This window comes from Suncus etruscus, chromosome 17 (genome assembly GCF_024139225.1).
Source record: "Suncus etruscus isolate mSunEtr1 chromosome 17, mSunEtr1.pri.cur, whole genome shotgun sequence".
Classification (NCBI taxonomy): Eukaryota; Metazoa; Chordata; class Mammalia; order Eulipotyphla; family Soricidae; genus Suncus; species Suncus etruscus.
The window spans coordinates 12,326,339-12,333,832 of NC_064864.1; the positions used below are offsets into that span (position 1 = coordinate 12,326,339).

Genomic DNA, 7,494 nt, shown 5'->3' on the forward strand with positions numbered 1-7,494 from the left:
ATGCAGCTCAAGAAATATTTAGAGAGAATATACTTTATATTTAACAAATCTTGAATGATTAGGAAGCTATTAAATCTATGAGAAAATTGTTTTTAATAGATTTTTAGATAGCTGCTCATTGATCACATATCTAAAAAAGGTGACTAATGATGATGAAAATATTAATATTATTAGTGCTAATAGCAATAATAATAGTTATTCTCTTTTACCCAGACTAAGTGCTAGGTAATATTAATACTTACATGCGGGGTCCTGAAGCCCCCCAGGGGGGCCCGGCCAGCAGGAATTAGCTGGGAAGGCTTCTCAGACAACCGCACTTCTATTTTGCTGAGTAGAAGAACAACCACACCTGTAAAAAATCTGAGAGAGGTTAATAATAAAGACCCAAGGCAATGTCTCACTGCTCAAGGGCAACTTTATTTGACTACAGCTCCTTCTTATATAGTGAAGGAGAAGGGGGCAGTACAAAGATAATGTCAATCACACTTTTGGTGCGTAGGTCCATACAAGGCAAGAATACATATCAGGTTACAAGGAACAAAGAAAGTAAATCATTCTCCAAATAAGGAAATGGGCAGTGGGCTAGGAGGCAGGATTACCTGCAAGTCATGATGAACGTGCTGTTTCCATGGAGATTTCTTGTGACCTTCTAGCTGCATATCTAAACTTTTAACAGATATAAGGTGGGGGCAATGTTCTTACAGAAATAATTTTGTACAGACAATGTAACATATACACATAATAACTGCCTTGTTGACTCCGGAATGTAGTTGAGGGAGTAAGACCTCATTTCTGGGAATGGTACTGGGCCGTGTTGCTCTCCTCCGGGCTACAAGATTAATTATACTTTGCAGCTGCACATTCCTTTCTCTTTGGCCCAAGAACTTACAGCAAGACTGCATGTAGCCTTTAGGTGAAAGGCTGAACTAAGGCAGAAAGTATAGCAAAATAACCTCAAACAAGTCACAGTCCCCAACATCTCCCCCTTTCTCTTCTAATAAAAGAAGGAAAGTCGTGAGCGGGTGGAAGAACCGTGTCTTAGGCTACAAGGTTTGAACAGGTCGGTCACGGCCAAAGCCGCATTTAAAAGATGGCTACAGGCGCTGTGGGTGTGCACAGAGATTTGAATTATGCGTTATAGCCTTTTAGGGCCGTGTCCTAACTGGGACCTTGCTAATCCCGTCGTAGGTGTCTCCACAGCCGAGAGCACAAGTACCGGAGCGAGCTCCGTTTGTTAGCTATGCGCTCTATCTCCTGAAAACTTAGTGGCTGGAAGGGCGGCTTGGTGACAAAAGCCAAGTTTTCACAGGAGTCACGTTGGGTTAACTGTTGGTAGTGAACTTGAACAGAGGTTTTTGCCGTCTCATCTACCTGGTTTTTAACAAGGGCAGTAAGTTTGCGGAAAGCCCATGGGTCAAAGGAAAGGAGCAGCATGAGGCTAATAAGAGGGCCCAAAATAGTGGACAGTAATGTATGTATCCAAGGAGAAGAGAAAAACCAACCCTGTTACCAACCTTGTTCTTCATCGAAATGTTTTTGGAAGTCTTTTATACCGTCACCAATGTGTTGAACGCTATTCCTAACTAATCCAGTTTTGTCTTTGAAAATACAACATTGTTCCTTAAGGGCTACACAGACTCCCCCCTCTTTCATAAGGGCAAAATATAAAGCACGACGATTTTGAAGAACTACATCAGCAAGGGAACTAACAGTATTAGTGAGAAATTGTAAGCTATGTTTGATTTCATTAATGTTTTGTTTTACAGCGTGAGTGAGAATGCGAAAATTGGACTGAGTGGAAACAAGGGAGTAAATTTCTATGCCAGCACCAGTAGTGGCGCCAACAGCAAGGAGGACTGCAAGGGTAACAGTTGTAAAGGGCTCGCGACGTCGTTGAAAGACGGAAGGATAAGAGTAGGGGTTGAGGAGAGAAGCTAAGCTAACAGCGTTCATAATCTGGGTCTGTGAGGGCTAGAGCAGAGGCATTTATAAGATTTAAAATAACTTGAGAGGAGGAGGATGGGCTAGAAGGCAGAGTTCGTAGCTCACAACTTGCCCAATAGTGAGTTAATGACGCTGAGGCTGAACTTTCCAGAGAAGAAGTTTAGAGTCATTGGTGTAGATAGGAGATTTAAACGTTGTGATGCTTTCATAAAACGGCGAAACTGGTGAATTGCAGGTTTAACAGTGTTCATAGCTGGTGTTGGAGAGCGCCTGGGCAGAGGCATTGACCATTTGCAGGATGAGGTTCGAGGTGGAAACCGACCAACAGGTTTGATGGTTATTCTAGGCATTAACAAAGCTAAAACATAACAATCATGATAAGCAAGAAACATTTCAGTAACAATATGGGGGGAAAATCCAGTGGAACAAACAAAATAAGTGGAGTTGGGGGCTTCAATGAAGATGGAAGAGTTGTTAACAATAATGGTTTGATTGCAAATGTTTGATTGTTGAACAGGCGGGCACATATATGGTTTGAGCAAGCAAAGTTCCACGACCGTGACTTGTTTGCAATGTAGGTTGATGGTGGCAATGGTGGGCATCCAAGGCAGCTAGGCAGAGTGTCTAATTCAGCATTGTCAAAGGTGGAGTCAGTTAGAAACAGGTTTGCAGGAATGGCGGCTAGCAGGAGGTTTATAAGAAAACAGCTTGGCAGGAGGCAAAATGGTTACTTCATATAAAAATTAAGAATTTACTTAGTTTTTTGGCTTGGGTTTACAGGCAGAAAACATTAGCAATTTACATTACACTAGTTATTTTTGAATACCACGGGAATGTTATTTGACCTCTGTTAGACTTTGGCATAAAAGAAATTTTATAATTAACAATTGCTAATTAAAAAAAAATTTTTTAAACTGAATATAAAGGATTTTTCTTAAACTTCTAGTTATTATGTTAAAGCTGGATGCTATTTTTTAGCCATAAATACATTTTTCTATAGGCTTGAACTTACACATAGCAGGAAAGCCAGGTGACTGCAAAGTCCAGAAATTCTCCAGGGAAAAGTTATCCCCGATGGCCATTGAGAAATCTGGGGTTTGCCATTCTCCACACCCTCCGCCATGTTCTTAGAAGGACAAAGCTAGCTTAATACATAATTTTTAACACATGATTATTAGTTGTAAGATGCCAGTCTGTGAACTGACCAGACTGAACCAGGTTGAAAAAATTAATCGAAATTTGAAAAATGGATAAGGCTTTAAAAATTGTATTATTATAAAATGTAGAGATAACAAATAAACAGACAAAACAAAACAACACTAAACACAACATTTTACACTTGTGGCCACTTTCATTCATCACAACAGACACATAAACAGACAAAAGGATTGATTTAAGACTTATTTATAAAAAATTGACAAGCGCTTTTAAATATTTAGCTAGCATGTTTGTGAGAAGAAAAAAAATTTTTGTAGAAAAACTTTTTTAGTTTTGAGAAGTACTTAATGTAGATGGAGTGGAACTTTGCTGAAAATAAATTTTAAGGTTTAGATTTAACACAAAACATTTTTAAAACAATTTTAATTTGAAGTTTAAAACATTAAGTAAAATGGTTAATGAGCACTGTAGAAGGAGTCTCTACTTGGAAGTATGAAATGATTTGCTGTAAATGAATAGGTTTTCTTTAAATTGGTTTTGCAGTAGAACAGTAAGACAGCTGCAATAAAGTGTTAAAATTTTTATGATTAAACACAATAGCATGAACTATGATTATTAAAGGTATAAAAAACTGATTTTAAAAAACAAACAACTGTTTTTACTATGAAGACTTTAAGTGAATAATTAGTAAAAAATATTATATACCAAATTAACTAAATGCTTAGATTATTATAAAATATAGTTAAAGACATCTGATGCATTTACACACCTAGAACTTAAGACTAAAATTATATTTAATACTAGTTAATTTGCTTATAAAGTTTAGTTACTTTTATATATTACTTATAAAATTATATATAATATATTTTTCATTTATATTATTTTTTCACTGCGACACAAATATACAGATTTGTATAATGTGCTGATATTTTGAATGCACTTAAAATAATAGTTCTTTCAATGCAGAAATAAAGAACAACCATTGCTGTAGCACAAAGTTAAAACTAAGGGTACTATAAAGCACACTTAGGTGTTTACTGTGCATTAAATTAACTATATTGTTTAAAAAGGCTAACTACATTATTTTTCACATAATTTTGTAAATACTTTAAAAATTAAAATAAAACTTTTAATAGAAATATAAGACTTAAATTTAACACTTTTGTGTTTGTTTGAATTTTAAAACACAAAGAAGTTTTTCTTTTACCAATATTTTGTTATCTGTAAAGTGACGGAATTATGACCTTGGTGTAAAATTTTCTGAGAGGCATGAAAAAAAAAAAAGTTTATTGCTGTTATTTTCCTGTTGCTTTTTAATGTTTTAATAATTACTTTACACTACTTAATGCACTAAACCTAATAACACATATCTGACAAAGTGTAGGGCTAAGAAGGTGAAGCAGAGTCTTTCACTGATAACTCGGGGAGGGGCTAGCACAGTTAACAGCAGGAAGGCTAGAGGCAAATTCTTTACAGTCAGCAGGGTGTAATGATATAGAGAAAAAAAAAAGCAATCTTTTAAGATTAATTACTAATGTATTGGAATTAGAGGGAATGGCAACCGAAGAGGGGAGTCTGGGTTGCAAAAGCACCATGGGGATCATGGTTTTATTAATTGATTTGAGAATATGCAAGAGATGCCACTTTTCAGATTTCTTTTGAATAACAAAGATTGGGTATTTCAAGGTGAATTGGAAGGCTTAAAGTGGGAGTGGCAGGGCCTGAGCTGGCTGTTTCCCAAGGCTGGCAGGAAAGAGGCTGAAGGAGGCTGAGGACTGGTTTGAGCAAAATGTACTGAGTAAAAGGTACATTAGGCTCAGAAGTTTTAACAGCAAAGTGTAGATATCGCAAGGTTTTATGGCTTAGCAGATGATACTTTGTAATTATCCTGCTCACTGTGCCCTTAGAATTTTTTGTAGGCACTGCAGCAGTTTCTGTTTTATGGCACTCAGCCTGACTTTTATTAGTTTGTTCCTTTGAATTCTCAAGAGGGGGGGCCTGGCCGTAGAATTCAGTGGGCAGAGGACAGACAACTATAGATTTAGGAGGGGGGGGAAACGCCTGAAGGGCAGAAACCTGTGAATTAAGAGAAGCAGCCTGTTTTTGAAGGCTTAAGATTTGTTTAAGATTTTTAATTTGGCCAAGTAGTTTCATATCTATAGCTTTAAGAGGGGGAGCGGTGAGAGGAGGGAATCTGCCATGGTTAGGGACTGAGCGTCTTGGGCATTTAGAATTTTTCCCCTGGGGTGCGGGGGATCAGTGGGAGGCGTTTGAGAAGGTAGCTGCGGAGGCTGATGAGCAGGCGGGGAGGTGGGGGGGGGAAGACTTTTTCCATTAGGGAGAAAGACAGGAAAGGTAGTAGCACTGGTTTTTGAGCTAAGAGCATTATCAAATTTGTTAGAGAGGTGAGACACCATGGATGTAATTGTGGTGAGTTGGGAACTCAAGTCAGAAAGGGGGGGGGGGAAGAGAGAAAGCAGCAACAGTTTGTTGCCGCGTGTGGGGGAGCTACTGGAATGCTGGCTCTGGGGAGCGACTTCCAGGCATAGAGGGCAGCAAGAGCCATGTTGGCAAGCTGGGACCTGGAAAGTGTGTGCTGTACCTTTAAGGTATGAAAAGAGGCGAGGCCAGCTATAAGAGCTTAGAGATCAGGATTCCTGCCTATCTGCAAGGGCTTTGCAATGAAAAAAAAAAGTTAACTTCCCAAGAGACAAAGAGTTCAGCTTTTAGATTCTAAGCAGGAGAGCGTGTAAGGGGCTTGGGGGCCATAGGAGGTTACGGCTTGAAACGGCTCTTTGAGGCTTTTCCAATTAAAGGCTTTGTATTGTTGCAATTGCTGGCTAAGGAGGGGAGGGTGGTGAAACAGGGACGGAGCTGAAGCTAGGGAAGTGAAGGGCTGTTTAGGATTTTTCACAGAGGGTGCAGTGGCAGAAGTAAAGATGAAGGGTCAGAAGAGGAAGGAAACTGAGAGACAGAGTCAGAGCGAGAGGGAGCCCGGGAACACTAGATTTCTGGCAAACATCATGAACAAACATTAAAAAATTACAAATATCTTTTTTGGTAACCTCTATATGTCTGCGTTTCAATTCAGACTGTATATCTCGAATGAATTTAAGCTCAGTACTCAATGCGGCACCCATGGTAGCGGATCCTATGGGTGAAGCCCCAAAAGCCAATCAGGGGCGGCGATCAGAACGACTGGAAAAACTGCAGTTTAAATTTTTGATTAAGGCTAACTCGTTTCAACGCTTACCCTGATGAGGTATTCCTGCGATTTACGAAACAGCTCCGGACTCGCCGACCTGTAGTCGTTCGGGGTGTGGCGGTGGTCTTCGAGCCCAGCGTTGGGCGCCAAAATGCGGGGTCCTGAAGCCCCCCAGGGGGGCCCGGCCAGCAGGAATTAGCTGGGAAGGCTTCTCAGACAACCGCACTTCTATTTTGCTGAGTAGAAGAACAACCACACCTGTAAAAAATCTGAGAGAGGTTAATAATAAAGACCCAAGGCAATGTCTCACTGCTCAAGGGCAACTTTATTTGACTACAGCTCCTTCTTATATAGTGAAGGAGAAGGGGGCAGTACAAAGATAATGTCAATCACACTTTTGGTGCGAAGGTCCATACAAGGCAAGAATACATATCAGGTTACAAGGAACAAAGAAAGTAAATCATTCTCCAAATAAGGAAATGGGCAGTGGGCTAGGAGGCAGGATTACCTGCAAGTCATGATGAACGTGCTGTTTCCATGGAGATTTCTTGTGACCTTCTAGCTGCATATCTAAACTTTTAACAGATATAAGGTGGGGGCAATGTTCTTACAGAAATAATTTTGTACAGACAATGTAACATATACACATAATAACTGCCTTGTTGACTCCGGAATGTAGTTGAGGGAGTAAGACCTCATTTCTGGGAATGGTACCGGGCCGTGTTGCTCTCCTCCGGGCTACAAGATTAATTATACTTTGCAGCTGCACATTCCTTTCTCTTTGGCCCAAGAACTTACAGCAAGACTGCATGTAGCCTTTAGGTGAAAGGCTGAACTAAGGCAGAAAGTATAGCAAAATAACCTCAAACAAGTCACAGTCCCCAACACTTACATAGTCAATTATTACTAAAATCTTCAAGAGCATGATCCATATTTATTAGGCAATCAATAGAGGCAGCACTATATAAAATAATTTAAACCAAGTTGAACAACTTCTAGAAGTTCTGCAGTCCAGTGCTTTTTATACAATTTCGACCAGTGACTCCTTTTCACTTGCGAATGCTTTATGTTAATTCATAGGTATATAGGCTTATAAAATAGATAAGATATAAAATGTAAATGCATTGATAATAAATAATAAAGGGTTTTACTCTGTAACACATTTTTAAAGGGTTAGCGAGATAGTA

General features: G+C 39.2%; 1 non-coding gene across 1 annotated transcript; it reads right to left on the reverse strand.

Moving 5' to 3' along the window:
- Positions 1-4,017: 4,017 nt before the first annotated feature.
- On the reverse strand, positions 4,018-4,147 carry LOC125995549 (small nucleolar RNA SNORA22). Its single transcript, XR_007491051.1, has one exon. It is a non-coding gene; the product is annotated as a small nucleolar RNA SNORA22 (small nucleolar RNA).
- Positions 4,148-7,494: the final 3,347 nt, after the last annotated feature.